Source organism: Perna viridis, chromosome 3, assembly GCF_037379345.1.
Source record: "Perna viridis isolate PV_CMFRI_1.1 ecotype Kerala chromosome 3, ASM3737934v1, whole genome shotgun sequence".
In the NCBI taxonomy this organism is placed as follows: domain Eukaryota; kingdom Metazoa; phylum Mollusca; class Bivalvia; order Mytilida; family Mytilidae; genus Perna; species Perna viridis.
In genome coordinates this window covers 46,611,670-46,632,494 of record NC_142447.1, presented here as the reverse complement: position 1 = coordinate 46,632,494, position 20,825 = coordinate 46,611,670, and the positions used below count along the sequence as shown (strand labels likewise).

The following is a 20,825-nucleotide window of genomic DNA, read 5'->3' as shown; positions in this document are numbered from 1 at the left end:
TAAACCTTGTAACCTTCTTCTATCAAATTCTCGTAGCATACAGATGATAAAAGGAGAACGTGTACGTTTTGTCAGTCAAGGCTACCATAGTTAAAAGGTTTATACAATGAATTTAAAATTAATATTACTCCTTATATTATAGTTCACGTTACAAATTATGGAAATATAGTGATCAAGGAATTTTCTGAGGGAAGACTTGTTATTTCTTTTAGTAAGCTTCAACTTCTTTTTTTATGAATTAGGGTAATAACAAAATCATAGAACTCGTAGTCATAAATCAGACGGAAATTTTCAATAAAATATTAATTATTAGAAATGTTAAGAATAATCCGGAAATCATTTTTGAAGATGAGGAGCTAAATCTTGAAAGACATCACGTTAAATATATGAATTTCTTTGATGCAAGTGTTTTTTTCTTAACCATCTTATATGCCTGGACAATTACATCATTTGCTTGATTTACTATCTGCATGTTGCAAGTTAATATAGGATAAGCCTTATGAGTGCTGGTGTTAACAGTATCATTTACACCAAGTCGTTTCACAAAGTGTAAATGAATGTGTACTTTTTATCAGTCAAGACTATAATTGAAAGAGAAAATTTATTTTGAAGTTAAATATTCTTGATCAATTCACAGTTTTTTTCCCTTGTGATTTACGAATTAATTAATCTTCTTTGTTGAAGTTCATATGAACTACATTAATAATTTGTCAACTTTTGTTGCTTTATAGTAAACAGAACTATTAAGAGATAATTAGAAGTGCAGTATATAGCACAACAAAAAAAAGGCAGAAAGAAATGTTTAAAACATAAAGATCTAAATTAAAGATATTTAATTAAGCTTTGACACCATCATTAATTCTTTTTGAACAGCATGTAAATTATTTATTTTATAAGTTATTTTATACGTTGGTTTTGTGCGTGAATGCATGAATATTTGAATGTTGAATTATCAAACAAAAATTTGTATTATAATATAATTTATTTTTCCGCAAAGATATACAGGATTTGTTTTGCAATTTCAGCATGTTATAATTGTTTCAATAACAATTAAAAAAAACTTGGAAGTATGAAGGAAAAGCACTCAAACTTAAGTATAAATATATTTAGTAAAAATCCAAGTCAGGTGACCTAATTCTATTATCCTCATTTTCTAAATGTCAATACCGACATGATAGAATGAATCCTGGTGTTAAACACATTTTCCTCTAAGGGGTTGAAAATAGTAAAACAATCTATTTGTAATTACTGATTTGAGACAGACTATGTTTGTCAATGTAACAGCTGTGAGTGAGAGCGATATCAAACTGATACCGAGTACTATAACATTAGTTAGATATGTGATTGAATGGTTTTAGAAACTCAGACATGCATTTTCCATTGTGTATCAGTATAAGTGTGTATATCAATAGTTTCAAAATGTTTTTAAAGTTTTTATTTTTTTTGTCAAGTGAATTGAAAATAAGCTGTATACAAAAAGGTTTATCAAGGGAACCAGGATTCAGGCAGATATAAAAAGAATATGATCAAAAGATAACGATTCGACAGGGATAACAGACACACATAACGTATAATACGAAATAATCAAAATAACATGTACAAGGAAGGAAAAGCAAATTAGCAACTCGGACTTCACCGAAAACTGGGAGCATTGACCAGGCGCATCGGTAGGATAAGTGCTGTCTGTTTTTGTTTTTAGAAACACCCGCAAAGTTGCCCATAAATTATCACGTTCAGGTAGACGAAAGTGATAAGAAAAACTATGACATGGTCTGGTCTCATAGTTCAGATGAATACACCATAACTATCTGCATGTAAAACTTCATGATGATGTTATAGCAACATGACCTTGTTCTAGAGGCTTTATAGTTTGAAGACCTGAATAGTACAAAAAGTCCTCGTAGTAACGACAAACTCTGACAAAACGTATGAGTTGTGATATGAAAACTCCATACGCAGGTGTTGAAGGGATTAAAGGACATTTCACAAAATGGAATGTGATGTCATTTCGGTTGTCGTATAGTTGTGTCATGACTATTTCTATATTATAAATCTCTAACTATAGGACAAGTATGCGGCTTACTTTTTTTGTCAAGTCATTTTGGGGTTCAAGTTCTACAGGGATCAATTAAAAATTTCAGCTTTTCTTTGTTATTTGCAACCATTCTCCGTAGTTATCATATAGAAAGCAGTGATTTACCGAATGTTCCCATAATAAAAAAAAATCGATTTTTCATACTGTTAAATGAACTTTGTAATTTCACTCTCAGGCTTTCTGCCGCGAAAACGTCACGACACGAATATCAATCCGCAGTTTCACAAATAGAAATATGTGTTGAAAATAGAAACGAATAATTAAGGAAATCAATACAATTAATAAGATAATCAATTGCTTATCATGAATAACCGAAATATGATCACGAGTGCCGAAGAACGCCTAGATTTAACGAGTGGGCGGAATTTATTCTTCGCACGAGTTAAATCATAACACTGATTCTCTTTAAGGATCAAACTTAGTCGGACATACATAGTTACAGATTATGACGATATTTTGTGAACATGCCACATATTTCATATGAACTTTAAAATTATGAAGTAATCTAATGTAAGTGTTCTGGTTGCTATGAAAACATTGTTTCATTTTTGGGAATTCATTTGGCTGCCTTTTTAGAGCTATTGGGTAATAAAATATGATTAATTTATAAGAAAATGACTTAACGTTCAATCTGTACTCATTTCACAAAAGTGACCCTAAATAACATTTTCAACTAATATTCTTACCAAACATTCATATTTTGTTTGTCTAAAACTGGGGTCAACTAAGTCAACTTTTGAGCCATTCTTGGTGTTTTTTACAATTATATTACACAAAATGCACCAAAACTGATTTCATGAAGAGAAGATATTATAAAACTATACATCAATTCCTTTCATTTAAGAAAAAAACATCAGATGGGTATTCAGTACTTTTCTTAAAAAGAGCATAAAAGTCTTTCCTGTAACCACCCACATTGCATAGGAGTTATCTCCCTTTTCACCACTTCCCATAACAACATATCAACAACAATGTTGTCAGACGACCTTCATCAATCTTGTCTCTCATGTGTTACTTTAGAAAAGACAATAATGAGCTGTAGTTTTAATTTTGTGAGCAAATATGTGTATTGGTATACATATATGATACATGTCTACTACGAACATATTATATTTGATAATTACAAACACCAATTGTATTTCAAATTAGACCACAATATACAGGGTTACATGGGCTGTTTAATGTTAGTGAAATGTGAGGTATAGTGAATACAGAACTTGGGGACAGGGATCCACTACCTTAATTATATCTCTTATTATTATTAAACATTGAGTGTACGATTTTATTTGTGCGTAATAAGACCGAATGGCCATATGCTACAGGGTAGGCTTTTTAGGTCTAAAAATCCTTAACACATTTAATCTGCAATGACACCCCCAATACTTGGTCACAATACACACGTAGAGTACATGCATAGGTGTACATAGGTGTACCTTATCCATGTAAAAATCAAAATCTTAATAAAGTAATACTGATTTTTGTCCGAGCGTCTGATAAAGTACCGATGTGGCCATGCCATTGTATGCTACCTAATGTTTCACGATACAATTATTGTTTTCCTTTAATACAGCTTAAACAATGTACCGTACCTTCGGCTATAAAATTTCTAATAGATTAATATTATATGTTATTTGGCAGAATGAGCAAATGGTAGCCTATACTTCCCTTTTACATTTTTCTTTTGAATCTGACACCCCACCTCCAATATTTGACCCTGAGTCACTACAATTGGAAGATTCTTCATTCTTATATACCTTGTTGTATATTGTTTGTTTATGTCAAAATAAAAAAAAAAGATATGTGTTTCGAAAAACCCTACCCACCCAATGTTTGCAGCTGAATATAATGTAGCTTAACTTTTCAATAAGCACGAAGGACACATACTGAAGCAAGATTAATTATCTGTGACCTGCATGTTATACAATTATTTAAATTATGCATAAAGATCAAATTAAATAATAATCAGAGAATAGCATAGGCACATTATCCGCTTCTCTTCCTCACAAATACATTGTACAATGTAAACACAACTTACACTGAAATATCGTAAAATAGTTCTAAAAAATATTTGAAACTTAAATGGAAACATCTCTTTTAGTTTTGATGACCTGTGCAGAGATAATAATCAACCTTTCATTTTTAAAGGATATACATAGCCATTTTAGTAAAGTCTACTCAACAGCAAATACGGAGACAGATACTTTTATTAGAAGTCAAGAATCAGTTGTATCAGAGTTTTATCATCTGTTGTAGCCACAGTAAATGAAATGAAAAATCTAATTCTCGTTGAGACTCATCCAAAAGAACTCAGAAAAGATGTATAACAGAATCCTTGCTATGAATGGCTGTAGTTTGTGAAGCCATTTGTTCAAAAGAGGGTGACATGTAAGAACAGTTCAAATTCATCACTTCAATGGAATTACCTTTCTAATCGATTGCCAAAAAAAGCTCTTGTTTTGAAAGATGCATACAAGGAAGCAGAACAATGGACTACAATGCTTCAAAACTTGTCAATTTTATAAATATTTACACAATGGAGGAAGTGCAAGGGATTTGTCTTTTGAGAAGCAGTAAAAGGAATATCTTCAGCAGTACATTTGACTTGTATGCAAGTGATTTACAGGTCATTATTTCATATTTTTACTATGTTGTGGAAAAGGAATCTACCTCGAGTTTCGTACATGAAAGAAATCTTACTTTGATGTAGAGATACTTAGAAACATGTTTTTCAAGGTCTCACCTAAACATTTGACCTTGACCGTTTACCTTGAACTGTGGAATTAATTTCAAACATGATCTAGAAACCTTAAATCTGATTGGCACACACATAAATACCATTAAAAATTCAATACCTATTCATAAAGCTTATTATTTAGGAAAGAAATGTTATTTTATCAATATCTGAAACCTTGACTATGACCTTGTCCTTTGACATTTGAACTTGAACTTCTATGTTTCTACTTACAACTTCTTATTAATAGTTTTTCCCTTGAAACCTTTTTATTTTAGAACTCCTTAAACAATTAAATGTGGAAACTATTGACTAAAGTAATTCTTATTCATGACCAATCCAATCTCTGAAAAATAATGGTCTCTTAGGGGTTTTGTTAGAGTTCGGTAAGAGTAGAAAAAAAACTTTTCACCCCATTGAATTTTTATTGATTTTGGTTAGGACAATAATTAAATATTTTAAAAAACATTTACGAATTTTTTTCTTATATTGGTGCATTGTTTTGCTTTAAGCCTTAAAACACTAAAAATAGGACTATTTGAACATGTGAAAAAGGGAGGGTACATTTCAAAATTTATTTCTATATATCAATTTGTAATGAAAAAAATATTGCTTTAATCATGTTTGTATTGTGACTATTATAACATTAATATATAATTCATAACAAATGATAGAAAATGACAAAATAAATAGTGTGATTTTTCCTGCATTTTGGCCAAAATTCTCCAGGTCTGTTGCCATGGCAACCATCGTTATTTTTTTACATATGAAGTTTTCTAAGTTGTTACATGATGGTAATAGTCAATGTCTAAAATAATCATCCAATTCTGAGACTATACATATCTGAGCCCCTGTGTAAAACGTTTGGTCTTTACAGAGAATTGGTCTTAATGCGGTCTTGGCACGAGTGATTATATTTAGGTTATTCACTCTATTCAATTAAATATCCTGTTAAGATTTTATGTGTTGTTTTATTATGCAACAATGTACTTAACAGTATGATATTGATAATTCATAAATAAAATTTAGACCGTATTTTATTGTTTAAGTTGAATTTTGAACTTTCCTTCAAATGTTTGTTTTAATTCATACATCAATTTATATTCCGTGTTTAAAACAAAGAAATAAAATATAGCTCAGTAGTTTAACATATTGAACATATTATGATATATATATTTCTTTAATAAAATACACTTTAAATGTCGTGAACGTGGGTAATACTAAGCAATGATGTACATGATCTGAAAAACAGATGACTGTTTTTCTATCATGATTAAACCGAAGAACTTGACAACCTTGCTATATTGTATATACGGATATGGTAGTTTTATTGTATTACGTCATTTTAAATCATAATTTTAAACGCCTCTGAGTTAATTGAGTTACAACGATTTTCTGTATAAAAGGTATTTATCACTTCCTTTTGTTGCATAATATCCGGAAACTAGTCTTTTATCTTTTTTTTTACTTTGTAGGAGGTAAAATGATTATTTGTCTTATAGAAACAAAGGCAACTGAATAATTAAAGCGACAGGAAAAACATTAATTACACATTAGATTTATTTCAATCTGGCACTATAATAGATTTTAATATCGCTTAGTTACAGAACTGTTAATATTTTATTTTTTAGTTTGAATTGATTGTATTGTCATTTTTTCACTTGTGGTTTATATTAGATTAAATCAATACCTTAAAAAGAAAATTAACAACGTGCTTAATGGCAAGATCTAGATAGATAAGTTTTTATTCAAATCCTAAAACTTAAGTTTGTAAAGAAAGGGTCATTGTGGAAATTTTCAAAATAAAATGTAAAATAATACTGTATAGAATTTACCTAAATGAGAATCAAACAATAGGGTCTTACGTCATGTAAGAAGAACAAATATGTTCATGGAGATCTGTTCTATAGCAAACTTGTATGGACATTTCACTTGTAGGAAAACGGTTTTATGGCAGGGTATAAAATTATAACTTCGAAAATTCTATCGCCACAACAATAGCATTTGGGAATCAATCTCAAAACACAAGTGTGTTTTTTAGTTTTCATTCAAAACTAAATTTGGCATTACAGCGGTGTTTCCACATCGATGATTTTTCTATATGCTTTCATGTTACAGTGGAGTCGTATTGAAATTTATGCTTTTGTGCTATTATTCTTGATTTACTAAACCATAGTAGTAGTCATTTTTTATATTAAGTATGTTTCAGTTTTAAACTATCTTGAACTTTATGCTCAGAAATTATGACATCAAAACTGAAAATAAAAATCTTTCTTTATATTTTTGTAAACCAATGTGGTATAAATATATCATTACATCTAAATACATTTCATTACCTTACATTCTTTACTTGTATTGATACACCTATAATCATCCTCTCATTAGAACTATTAATTAGGAATATTAATTACCGAATTAACGTTAAAATATCTTACATTTTAGTTTACTGATACATTTTCATGTATTAAAGCTCATTGAAACTTGTTTTAAAAAATAAAACTTCATAATATAACTTTCCTTGTGACGTAAACGTGATAATTATTGTACTCGAGAAAAAAAATCAACCGATAAATCTGCCATATGTTTTGTGCTTTGACACAATACTTTTTTATTAACATATGAAACAAGAAAGACTTTCAAATTAAAAGAAATGATTGAATGCCCTTTCTCAACACGAATCCAAAGAGCAATGCCAATATAAAAAAGTGCTATTAAAATACGAGTTTCAAGAAATTTAATTATTGTTCATGCTTTTGAACGAGTTAAGAAAAAAAATAAATCTAATATGAATTAGGCAAATCCTACAGCCAATCTTCGCAATTGCACATTGTTCTTACTGAGAAAGGGATGATAGCCGAATGGGGCGAGATATGATAGGTACACTGGGTCTAGATGTTTTAAATAAAAAGTCTTTCAATTTGAATTCACTTCCCTGTCCCATTTCTGCAGGCCTGTTATTTCTATTCCGGTTTTACTGAACGTCTATGGTAAGCCTCGCATGCGATGCTCGGTATAAATGTAAAGTATGACAACTGATTTGTTCACCGTACCATAGATTTATTTTCTATTTTCGCATAGTGTTTCTAGAGAAGCAGAGAACGCTATGTCTTCCGGTACACCTTGTCCATGCTAGGTCACGTAGAGTACTGGTAGGTCATTTATTATTGTTTCTTTGTACGTGCTGTTTTGGTTATTTCATATTCTTTGTTGTGTATGCCTATTTTCCCTATCTAGGCCTTATCCTTGGAATATATTTTACTGATTTCCGCTCGAATCTTCGTTCCTTTGATTACTCTTACACATAAACCATTTTTATATTGGAACCTATACTACATATTTTATAAGCAGAGTCACCAAAATGGTCAAAAGATGAAACGCTGTACCAGAGTTGTGTGGTACTAGTATTAATCACTGTGTTTGCTTTAGATCACACACTTTGACTCTAAAGGTACTTGTATTGCATTGCATATTCTTGAGCATGTATGGAGGATATTAAATAATTTTTTTTTTCTATTTGCCTTTTTACAAACTGTTGCTGGCAACGAAATATGAACGCTGAATAATGAAATGGAGCAAACATCAGCCTTTGGCATTACCAACGACTTGTAAGAACATTTGCAAAAATAACATAAAAAAAGTTGTTTTTAAAAGGGGTTTTGATAAGTGAAAACGAATGAGAAAGTAGAAAAAAATGGCTATTTATGGCGTAAGACTATTTTAAAAAATAAAATTCATGGAAACCCCACTATTTCAATCGGAAAATTAATTTTCTATTATATGTCCGTAGTATTTTATTTTATGGAATCAAGTTTCTTTTATAACTAGATCCCAACATGTGTTGTTTACTATAGAAGTGTATTGGAAAATCAATCCAAGAATGATTCTTTAACACCAATTGTTGTTTCTTTATACAAAATTTCGTTGTTCTACACTAGGTCGGGAAACTTTTAAAAATCAAGAGTTTGCAAAATACATTGGTAGGCTGCTAAGGAAAACACTACTTTCTTTATTACCAGCCATTCCAAATAAATATGTAAGAAGAATAACTTTGTTCATGTACGTTCGTGACTATTCTAAAAGAACTGCATCTCAACCAATAGTCCGTCTTGCCAAGTAAATCTGTCATTTTTATTGTTTTTATTTTGTTGTATGACACAAAATATTTTGTAACACATACGCATGTTTTTATTTAAATAAAATTTCCTTTTCAAATAGTTAATTATGGTTAATATACTCACCCGTTTCGCCCCACGCTACATAGCCTGTATAATAATGTCATAAATGAAAGCAAAAGCTCCGTTTGTTTTTGTTTGTTTTTTGTTTTGGTTTTATAGGCCGACATCCAATCCTTATATTTCATACAATTGTCTTTCTTCACAAGCAATACAACTTATTTGCCTATCGACTCAACATTCTAATAACAGTACTAACTAGATCTTATATTATACTGCATTGTGTCTCATATTAAAGGGAATATGTTGCATTTTTGTGGTAGATGATTACAGTTTGAGTGAAGTCTACTTAATCACACAAAACCTTTTGTTTATAAAAAACAAACGCGATAAAGGCGTACCCTGTATCCTACAATATTCAATTCAGGTCTTTAAAAAAATACTTGTCATCAAACAGTTGAAACAAAGCTCTTCGAGGCCTCCTAAAAGTCTTTCCTGTATATTCTATAACACCCTGCTTAGAATTGAACACAAGAAACAATAGGTTATAACAACGATGATTTGAATGATAAGGTAGAATTGATCTAGCTTACAGCTGAAGAGCTCTTTATCTTTACACTTTAGATGTCTCGTCACTGAGAGTTATCTTAAGATTAACTTGTTTTCGTTCCAAATATTCCAATCATTTTGCACTTAATGATAACGATTATGGCTCTGTGATTATTAAACTATTGGCATTTATATTAATATAACTTGATTTATAAAACAGATAGTATTTATATTTGGACACTATTTGGGCGTTTGTTCTGAAATTGTTACTACGATTAGTACTTAATGATTCGACAAACAATTCATATATGAGTAAGACTGTTTAACACTATTAAACCTTTGATATTTTCTCTTTAGTCGGAAAGTATTGCACATGTTTTGAAGTTTCGGTGACATGTGTCTATTTGTTGATTCTAACATGACGTGCTTCAAAGCTCTAAAGTTATGGTAAACAACTGATAAATACATACCAACATTTCGTGCAACACATAGGCTGTGTCAATTCAAAAATGTAAAGAAACTAGTCATATTAGAATCGAAATAAATCACGAAAACTCCATTTTATCATTGTTTACCACGGACTGGCCATTTATGTCGTTATTAAACGATGCGACATGTATGATCAGCTACTGATAAAATGGAGCTTCCATGATTTATTTCCTAATTGTAACTTGGATTGCAAAATCGGATTAAAATTATTGTAGCAAATAGGTCTTACTAATCATCATTCTATTTCAAATGTGTGAGGATCAGAATATTGTTCATTTATATGTTTCATTCATCAGTTCACTGAATGGTGCATTTTCATGGCATGTCGGATTAAAGTTTGCTGAAGTATTACAAAAAGATTACAAAATAATTATGCCCTTCTTTATTGTTGGCAACTTTTAAATGCTACTTTCCTTCAACTTCCATGAACAGCTAGATTTCCAAAAATTGTCAGATGTTTCCTCCATCAAATTCAAGATTTAAATAATGTTTTTATTTTTACTATTAATTATAGATGGACTTTTAAAACCACCAACTGAGACGTGTTATTTTGAGATACAGAGACATTCATCAAAATCCATCTACATGGCCTCTACGTGAGAACAAGATCGTATATATTGCAAATTTCGATATGCTGTACACGTGTTTCAAGGAGTAACCTGTCATCAGGAGCTTATATAATGTAGGAATATCCAACCTTATTTTCTGCACATAGTATTCCAAAAACATTAAGGGTTTAAAAAACATGTCAAATTTCTTGACAAGTCAATGTTTTGAATCTCGGTAACCTTGATATTTTTTTCTGTTTTTTATATCATTGGAATATACCATAGATGGATATAAAATAGACATAAATTCTATCTTTAATTTTCATTTTTTATAATTTAGTGGATTATATATATTCTTGTTTCATATTTTATTTTCAATGTATATTCACACAATCAAGTCTTGGAATAGAATTAAAGGCGCTTTATTTTATCACTGACAGATGTCGACAATAGAATTACTGCCAGATGAGACCCGGGTTTCAGAACGTATTGTTCAAATGTAGCTTTGAACGTGAGACTACATTGTAAGATGTACTTATAATGAACAATGTTGGCGTTATAAACCACAAATTGTATCTGCAAAAAGTTCGAGTCATAGAAAACCACAATAAAGTGAGAACAATCCAATTAGAAACAGATAAGTAAGGCTGATTGCGTGTGCGTATCTTAAGTTTTTTATCAGACAATCAGAAAACATGAATATGTACAAATTAATTGTTACATTTACTGCAACTGGTTCATGATATAAGAAAAGTACAAATACTGATTCAGCTCGGCCCATCGTAAAGTTATATTATTTGCATTTTCATTGATAAGTGTGTATGGTATACATTGAAACGAAATTTACTTTGAAAATATTCCCTTAAATATTTTGAAAAATCAGAAAACAATATATTTTAAATAAAATGAAAGAACATGCCTTCAAAATTAATAAATTGAATATATTATCATCACTATAAACCTGATGCTCTTACATTGGTATTTGCTCTGATATTTTTCCTTGATTAAAGTTTCTTTTTTAAAATTAACAAACTTCAAACAACCTTCCTTAAATTCCATCACCTAGTGTACGTAATTCATGCCAATTTAGTTCTTAATTTGGTACTTGAAAGTACAGTTTTCCAAATTACTAAAGACATCACTTTGTGGGAAAAAAATATTAGTTTGAAATATGTTGTTGGTGTTTAGAAATTTACAGTTATTTATGCTTTGTTCTTGCTCATTAGCCCTTGATTTAACTTGGAAGATTAATCAAGGCAACCAAGGTTATAGCGGTAATCAAATGAATGTATTCCAGGAATAAAGACCAGACATGGAAAACAGACATACGCAACGAAGAACATAGAGTAACTAGCAATATGTTGACTTTTTTTTCGTAGGTTTCCTAGTCTAACATTACACTTTAAGTAAAAGAGCAATCAAGAGAACCAAGGTTATAATCAAAAGAATGCAATCCAGGGACAAAGCCAAGACATGGGAAACAGACATACACAACAAACGAACATAAAGTAATAAAAATCATACCTACAAAGTAACAAAAGCAAATGAGCAACTCGGACTCCACTAAAAACTGGGAGCATGGACCAGGTGCATTGGTAGGGTAAGCGTCCTCTGCTTTTCTAGAAACACCCACCGAGTTGGTCATAAAATGTCATCCGGGATAGACGAACGAGGAAAGGAAAACTATGACCCGCTGAATAAATCAGTTTTCATGGTGCAGATGGATATACCATAACGATCCACGAGTTCATGATGACGACCATAAAACTTCTGTAGTGATGACTTCAATCTTGTTCCAGAAGCCTGTTCATTAGAGTTCTAGCGCGGTACAAAAAGTCTGCATAGTTTAGGCAAGCTCCGGCATAACGTATGTGTTGTAATATGAACACTCCATACGCAGATGATGACGAGGGATCCTTGAAAAACAATGTAATGCAGGCAAAATTATCAGTCCCTCAGTTATAACAAATATATCAGTAAAACAAGATTATGTACCTTCGTAAATAAAAAAAACGACGAACTGATGACAACTTTTCAAATAAGTGTTGTTATAGCTTACCATTATTGGAGGAATCATGAAAACTTTTTGTGATGAAGCGTCTAGAAAATAGTAAAAGGATAGCAAATGATTAGAAATTTCAAACTGACCAAACATTAACTTTCGTGTTTAGCCGATACATAAAAAGTCACAATGACAGGCTCTAGACAATGATAAGTCATAGATCTTCAGAAGTTATCTCAGAAACTTTAATATCAAATATGGAAAAAAGACAAGGTGAAATGCAACAGATGCTTCAGCGTATAACCGAAATCCAATATGGTAAATACTTTCAGAGATCACCAAAAGGTCTTCAACAAGTGTAAAAACACTATTAAGTAAGCTCGCTCTGAACGGCTCTGACAACAAAAGTAAACAATCCACGGTAACGATGAACATTCTCCGAAATAAAACTAAAAAAGTAATATAACGACACACAGGTGCATGGGTTAGCGGTTGGGGTACAACTAGTTTTATAAAGCCTTAACTATACCTGTTTAATGTAAGGTCAAAATTGAAATGAAGCAACAACAAAAAACACACCATATATTCATTCATAATAAATTCAGTTCTCTCCATGGTAAAGTTTGCATGTAAAGTTGAAATCAAACATGTTGTTGTCAGTCATTAAACTATTATAGGGTTTCTACGAACCACAATATTATTTCAAATTTCGATCCCAGTTTCTTATTTAACATGGTTTTCTGATCTTTTCTTTTACTAATCAGTTATTATTGATATTATTGAAAAGAAATTGTTTTTCGAATATGTAAAGATGATACGTGGTTATTTGAGTTGAAATGATATTTGAATATGTAATAATACAGTTTTTACGTGCTATTTGTTACATTAGCATTTCATCCTTGAATTATTTCCTACACCCTGTCAATTATTGCATGAAAAGTTTACTAGCTGCTTAGTTATAATGAAATTGATTTTGGATATGTGTCTCTTTTTATTATTTTCTTTAAGTTGCGAAACAGCTGCATTTTGAGATGACGGGAACAATAAATGGTGACATATAGATCAATTTTAGCAAATAACCTGATAATTATTGGGATGAAACGTCAATTTTTGATGTATTGTCCATTATGACTTTAATTATTGAATGAAATTTGAGACAACATATGCTTAAAAACACATTTCTTAAAAGTCTGTTTTTCGCAATGTTTACTATATATATATATATATACAGTCATACAGAGAAGTTTGCTTCAACGTACATTTTAAAAAAAATTTCAAAAACATGTTTATTCCACATGATTATATCACTTTGATGAAGTGCCGTTACCAAAGCAACTAAAATATAATTTTTGAAGAAGCATGAGAGACGTTGTATAAATATACAGCGTGCATTAAATCACTTATTCATCGAATCTAAAGCATTTGGTTTAATATGAAAGTGACAAACTTTGTAGTCGATAAAATACTGATGAAAAAGTGCAATATGTACTTCAACCTTTCATCAATAAATAATTTGTGAGAGAAAATAAAATAAGTACGTTGGGGTGAGATTAGTCAAACTTGACAGAGCATCTGTCTGATATGACATCAAGGTGAAGAACAGTCATTTTGTTTTTATATTTATACTCCGATAACGTAGGAAAAACAAGAGTCCTTACATGCAATAAAATTCATATAGACTATGACAGCTGAGATCAAAATTTTACCAACATAGATCAAATAAATTTGATAGACTAGTTTTTATACTGAAAACCGTGCATGTCTTTCACGTCATTGGACGTTACTTAAGATAAAAGAGTTTATAACATTATTCACATGCAAATTTGTTAAAAATGTATCAAATATACATGGTAAAACTTTCATGATTAACCACACGTCGAAAATCTGTTCAAAGTTGATTATTTCGTCATATATTGTAAACAATTCATTTTTTAATATTGAAAGAGAAAGCAGGCTAAGTATATGTATAAAAATATTGCAATCGACAGGATTAACTTTTTAAAAAAGTCATATTTATCATTCCATAACTATTTGACGGTAAAACAACATACAGATATGTCATTAATAACAAGTAAAATAATACAAAGTTCAATTGGCTTACTTTCGTGTTGGATAAAACGTATCCAAACAAATTATAAACAAATCACACTGTAGTTTCTGGCCTCAAAAATGGATTTCTTATATAGAGATATTAAAGACGTGTGACTATAACACTAGCTATTGTCTAATATAATTTGTGCGATATTGAATTTTTCTTAACAGGGGAAGATTCGGATTTCACTTTACTTGCTTATTATCGGGTATTTTTTCAACTGTATTTTTTTTATTCAACAACCCTTTTATGAATGTCATTTCAAGTATAGAAATGATACCTCAATTAACAAACATCTCAATGCAGGCTTCAAAGCGAACAATATAACCAAGTTAAACTTTCACAAAACTGTGTATAAGTCCAGTCCAGTAGTTAGATTCGTTTCGACAAACCTCAAGATTCCTTCTGTAACCTATACACTGATTTGGCCTTAACATTGATTTCCAGTTGAGCTAGTGCATATTGTTATTACTCTAGAATATATTCGATTCAAAATAGTTGTTACATTAAGGTTATTGTATACAAAGATAACATTCTGTTATTCAAATGTGTTTTTGATATAGCAAATATACTTACCAACATATGATTTCAAAACCAAGTTAAACATTCAAATGTGAATTATTAAGTCACTTTTGCATTGTTACAGTGTATAAACACGAATCCAGACAGATAAAGCACTCATTTTAATATGTCCTTCCATCTTTCTGAATCGTTGAAACATTAACTTCAAAGTGTACCGTCCATTCTTTTTTAAATAAAAAAAAATAACGATGAAGGAAAGCACAACTGCACATAAGTTGTATTGTCTTAAGTATACACTATCCACAATAAGTAGAAACCAATATAGTTTGTAACGTCTTTCGCCAAAACAAAAGACCTAATTTCTTAAAAGATTCCCTCAATCAAATATCTCCACAATTCACAGCTAGTGTGCAAATTCGTAACAATACTTATTGATTGTTATGATATTCAGATTGACATTCCATCTTTATTTCACAGCGAAGTATTTAAATAATAGTTTAATTTCTCACCTCATTTAATACGAAAATAAGATTTCTAAAATATAAAGAAAACGCCGATTTGTTCTAGCAACAATTGTTCAGAACAAGATAGGATTTTCCTCTTCATACATGACACAGCTGGTGCTACATATTTCCGCTTTGTATCAGTTTTGATATAATGACTAAAATGAAGTATATATCATTCTTATAATACCCGAAAGAACAACGGTGGGGCACACATTAAATGAGCTTACTTTAATTCGGGGATGCCTAAATTTTCTGAAAGTATATAAGCCCGGCTCCTTTTATTTGAAAGTATTAAGGTATTTTATACAACTAATCAGTTTTTTTTGTGAGAACAACAGCACAATCGAATTAATTGATAATAGTCACCCCATGCCAGAAGAACATAACTTAGTGAAGAAACCGAAACCTTATTTTGACGATGCAATGATGACAAGCATTTTTTATTCGCTTTAGTAAAATAAAAATTGAAATGTGAGTTTACATAAAAAGAAAATGTTATACTAAAAAGTTCGCAAAACATAACAATTTTCATGGTGACCTTTGTTTGTTAAGAATTTGTGTAAAATTGAAAACTTTTGATGTTTGCTTAACTACTGACTAAAATTTTCAATACATATAACCGGAGACACAGGCCTTTTTTCGTGGCCGTATTGAAATCAAGTTTAGATTAACTACAAAATGTATCTACAATCATTTTCGTTAATATGATTAAAATAAAAGAAAGTTTAGTCGTTCATTGTCCATGGACTAATTTTCAATGTTTGTTGTATGGTAACTATCCTCTTAAGGAAAGTATTGATTTATGGATCATCGGATTCAACAAGTGAAGAAAAAATGGTATTAGAGGGCAAAAATGTGAAACTCGATAAAAACAATTGTGTTATGTTACAGATACACTTAGTTTTCTATTGTACTTTAAAAACAACCACTTCGCTTCTATAGATGCAGAGGTTGCAGATTTGCATGTATGTGAAAGATTAATCGTCGTAGTGTAATAGTTATCATCATATATGATAGACAATTATGCATTGTAGGCTCCGTTTACTCCTTATTCTACTCTTGATCAAGAAAGTGCATAACAAGTACATATACGTGGTAATTGAAGATTGTTTTTCTAGAATATTGTCGACTTTTTTATGACATATATATATCTATGATAATCTATTGAACACTCTTTGAATGCCATTGATAGACCTTCCCAAAACAATTCGCTGATCAACAGTGATTATTAAGAAAAGTCAGTCGACAAATTAAAGATAAAATATTTGGAAATTAATAATACCGAACCTCTAATTAAGTACCACAGATGTGAATTTGCAGATCAAAATTTCCATCATAACATGTCTTTGATCTAAAATTATATTTTCCAGATATGAAAGTTTATTGCATTTTTGTTGGTACACTGCAGAACTTTATCAAACAACGCATTACAGTTCGACAATTAATACTTCCTAAGAACCAGGATTTTATTATGTTACCGCAATTAAATATTTATTGTATAAATTGACCTTTCACATTTCCTTAGCATTTGAAATGAAGATTTTGAATTGCATTTGTAAGGTTTGAGATTTGGGGTAAGATGTGAACTGTTTTGATTGAAATGAAGAAAAAATTTAAAATTGTATTTTTTTCAGCAAAAAGCACAAATAAATACATCAATCCCATTTCAATTACAATATCGAAACAACAATGTGGTTTAAAGTAATTTTTTTAACTATGAAACAGGAACGTTAAGGAATATGAACAGAAATTAAGTAATTTATTATGAAATATAAATGCAAAGGATTCATATTACACATAACATATTTGTTTAGACATCCAATAGTAAAGAAAAGATTAATTAATTTTCACAGTAAAAAAGACGTTTGAATTTAGTTTGATTTCACTTATCAACAAGACATTGGAAACAGGCAATGTATCGAATTGATTATCACGCTATTCCCTACATATTTATATAAATTAAATATAAAACCTTGAACAAATGGTACCCCGTGCAGGTCTAATAGGCCTGCAGCATCGCTAAGCTTGTCGTAAAAGGCGACTAAATAGTGATCAGAAACCTAGCCGGGGGTTAGGGCGCTCTGCCCACAGAGCAACTGGGATGTGTGCCCCAGGTGATGGAATGGGTTACCCGTGGCGTGTTACATGCTGGGGTTGTCAGGCTATAATACGGAAAACATGACTGCAAACCATAGTGGTGCACCGTGTTGGGAAAGATGCAACGTTCCTCGCACGTAAAAGAACCCTACTGTGGTATTCTTCCGGAGTAGGAACCATAGGGCTCTGCCACAGGAGGCCAAATTGCCCGACCCTACCCACCTATCCGTATTTCCTGTGGCAATCAAAATTTGTCGACCCCACTGTTCTTGTGTCCCGTCCCTTTTTCATTTCATCATCATTTAATGTTTATTTTATCATCCATTTCATGTTTATTTTATTATCCATTTCATGTTTATCGTCTGAATATAGCTGAAATATTGCTGCTCGGACGTTAAATCCCAACAAACAAACAAACATTGAACAAATGTTCTACAGAGTAAAGAAAGTAACCACAGTGTTTAGTGAAAGGTCATATTTTGCTATGTATTTAACGAATCAATGAGACAAATCAATAAAAAGCCATTCCATAACTCCACTAAACTCAAGAAAGTTCTATATTTGTTTTTAAATATCTTAAAGTAGTTCAATTCAATAAAAACTGGAAGAAGCTGGGGATTGGATTTGAAACATTTCGCTTTATACAAAATAACCGCTATATTATGGAGTAATCAAGGGAACCAAGGTTATAGCGGTAATCAGGGACAAAGGCCCGACATGGAAAACAGACATACACAACAAAGAATATAAAGTAAATAAAATCATACATACAAAGTAACAAAAGCAAACGAGCAACTCGGACTCCACTAAAATCTGGGAGCATGGACCAAGTGCACCGGTACGGTAAGCGTCCTCAGCTTTTCTAGAAACACCCGACGAGTTGCTCATAAAAAGTCAAGTCCGGGGTAGACAAACGAGGAAAGGAAAATTATGACCCGTTGAATAAATCAGTTTTCATGGTGCTGATGGATACACCATAACGATCCATGACTTCATGATGACGACCATAGAACTTCTGTAGTGATGACTTCAATCTTGTAGCAACATAACCCTATTCCAGAAGCCTATTTGTTAGAGTTCTAGTGCGATACAAAAAGTCTGCGCGTAGTTTCGGCAAGCTGTGGCATAACGTATGAGTTGTGATATGAACACTCCATACGCAGGTGCTGAAGGGATGTTGCCACAAATGAAAGGAAAGTTGACAATTCTGAATGAAAAGTCATCACGTTTGTCGTAAAGTTTGGTCAATAGTTTTCCTTTACCATCGATTTCTAAGTGTAGGTCAAGATAAGAGGCTGACTTCACAGTGTCTGTAGTATCCTTTATCTCAAGTTCTTTTGGGTAGATGCGATGTATCAAATCCCCGAAAAGGTTATAGAAACCTAGATAGCTTGATAGGGTGAGATGTAATGTTCTGTCGTAGCGTTCAACCTTGACGTCAATTTATATTTTGGTGATGTCATTGTCTTTTTGAAGTAACATCGTACTATAACATTGCCAATATTTTCTAATATCGCTTCAGTAGACTGAGATTTAATCCAGGTAGTAGGAACAATGTTAGAATGATTATGTGCAGAACCTGATCAGTTTTTTTTAGTTGCATTATATGCTTTATAGAGTGTTTGATTTTTTGAGTTTGTCATGTATGTTGTTCCTGTCTGTGTTTTATATCGGCATGTATGTCGAATTACTCATAAAAAATCAAGTAAACGGCAGACGAAAGAGGAAAGGTAAGGACAACTATGACATTGAACAAATAAGTTTCCATGATGCAGATTGATACACCTTAAAGATCCACGAGTTCATGATGACGACCACATATCTTTTGAAGTGACGACCACAACCTTGTAGCAACATAAAACTGCTTCAGAAGCTTAATTGTAAGAAGTCTAACCCGATACAAAATGTCTGCATAGTTACGGCAAGTTCTTGCATAAGGTCTGAGGTATGATATGAAAACTCCATACGCAAGTGCTGTAGGGATGTTGGCACAGATGAAAGGAAAGTTGGCATTACAGAATGACAAGTCATCGCGTTTGTCGTATAGTTTGATCAGTAGATTTCCTTTACCATCGATCTCTAAGTGTAGGTCAAGATATGAGGCTGACTTCACAGTGTCTGTAGTATCCTTTATCAAGGGTTCTTTGCGGTAATCCCCGAATCTAGAATTGTTTAACGATAAAATCTACATAACGGAAACTTAAATTAAAGGATCTAGCCAAATGATCTTCCTTTTTTTTTGGACCAGATCAGCTATATAGCCTCATAAGAGTGAAAGAATAGGTCAATTAGTAGAGGAGCACAATTTGTTCCCATTGGAATGCCGACCGTCTTTAGAAAAACTCGTCTACCACGCCGGACAAATATGTTGTAAAAAAAATCCAGCACTTTGAAAACATCTTCTTCGGTATATTTGGGAGATGATCTGGAATTACAAAGTATGAGGTATTTCTACCAAGAACTACAAATTTACATATAGGTGTGCCGTCCTTTTTGGAGTAAAAACTTTGTATAATGTTTTAAGTCGAGATTTTAACTGAGTATGGGGAATAGAAGTATAAAGAGTTGCAAAAACAAGGGAGTAACAAGTGTCATGGTAGGACCCTCTTTGACAGCTGTTAGTATAGAAGATAAATGTTTTGAAAGAAGTTGGTTTGGTGGTACATTTTGCTGATACAGCTATGTAGCGTTGTTTGTATGGATTCTTGTGGAGTTTAGGAATCCAGTACATAGACGATAGATCACAATCATCGGCTTTGGTAGAGAGACCAAAAAGAGGATAGCACAGATTTATGGTTTTCCACTCTCTTCTCTGGAGATTGTGGTAGCAGTATAGGTCTTATTACTGCTTTTATTTTCTACGTTTACTTCTGATAATAATCATTGGATGTAATACGTTTTGCAGACATAAGCATTGTTGTTTCGGGCTTTGTCTGCTGGTAGAATAACACATTTGTATAGTACACAATGTTTTTGTTACATCGAGGGTTTTGAAAACTGATGCAGCATTGTAACTCGTTGA

General features: G+C 31.6%; 1 protein-coding gene and 1 long non-coding RNA gene across 2 annotated transcripts in view; one reads left to right on the top strand and one right to left on the bottom strand.

Moving 5' to 3' along the window:
- The window catches only part of LOC148622514 (zwei Ig domain protein zig-8-like), a 63,838-nt gene extending 47,986 nt beyond the window's left edge, over positions 1-15,852 (bottom strand). The window contains exon 1 of the mRNA XM_088572542.1: positions 15,255-15,852. The gene's annotated coding sequence lies outside the window, so the exon portion shown is untranslated. The remainder of the gene's footprint in view (positions 1-15,254) is intronic.
- Positions 7,728-10,896, top strand: LOC148622515 (uncharacterized). The gene is made up of 2 exons (XR_015920671.1): positions 7,728-7,813; positions 10,551-10,896. It is a non-coding gene; the product is annotated as an uncharacterized LOC148622515 (long non-coding RNA).
- Positions 15,853-20,825: the final 4,973 nt, after the last annotated feature.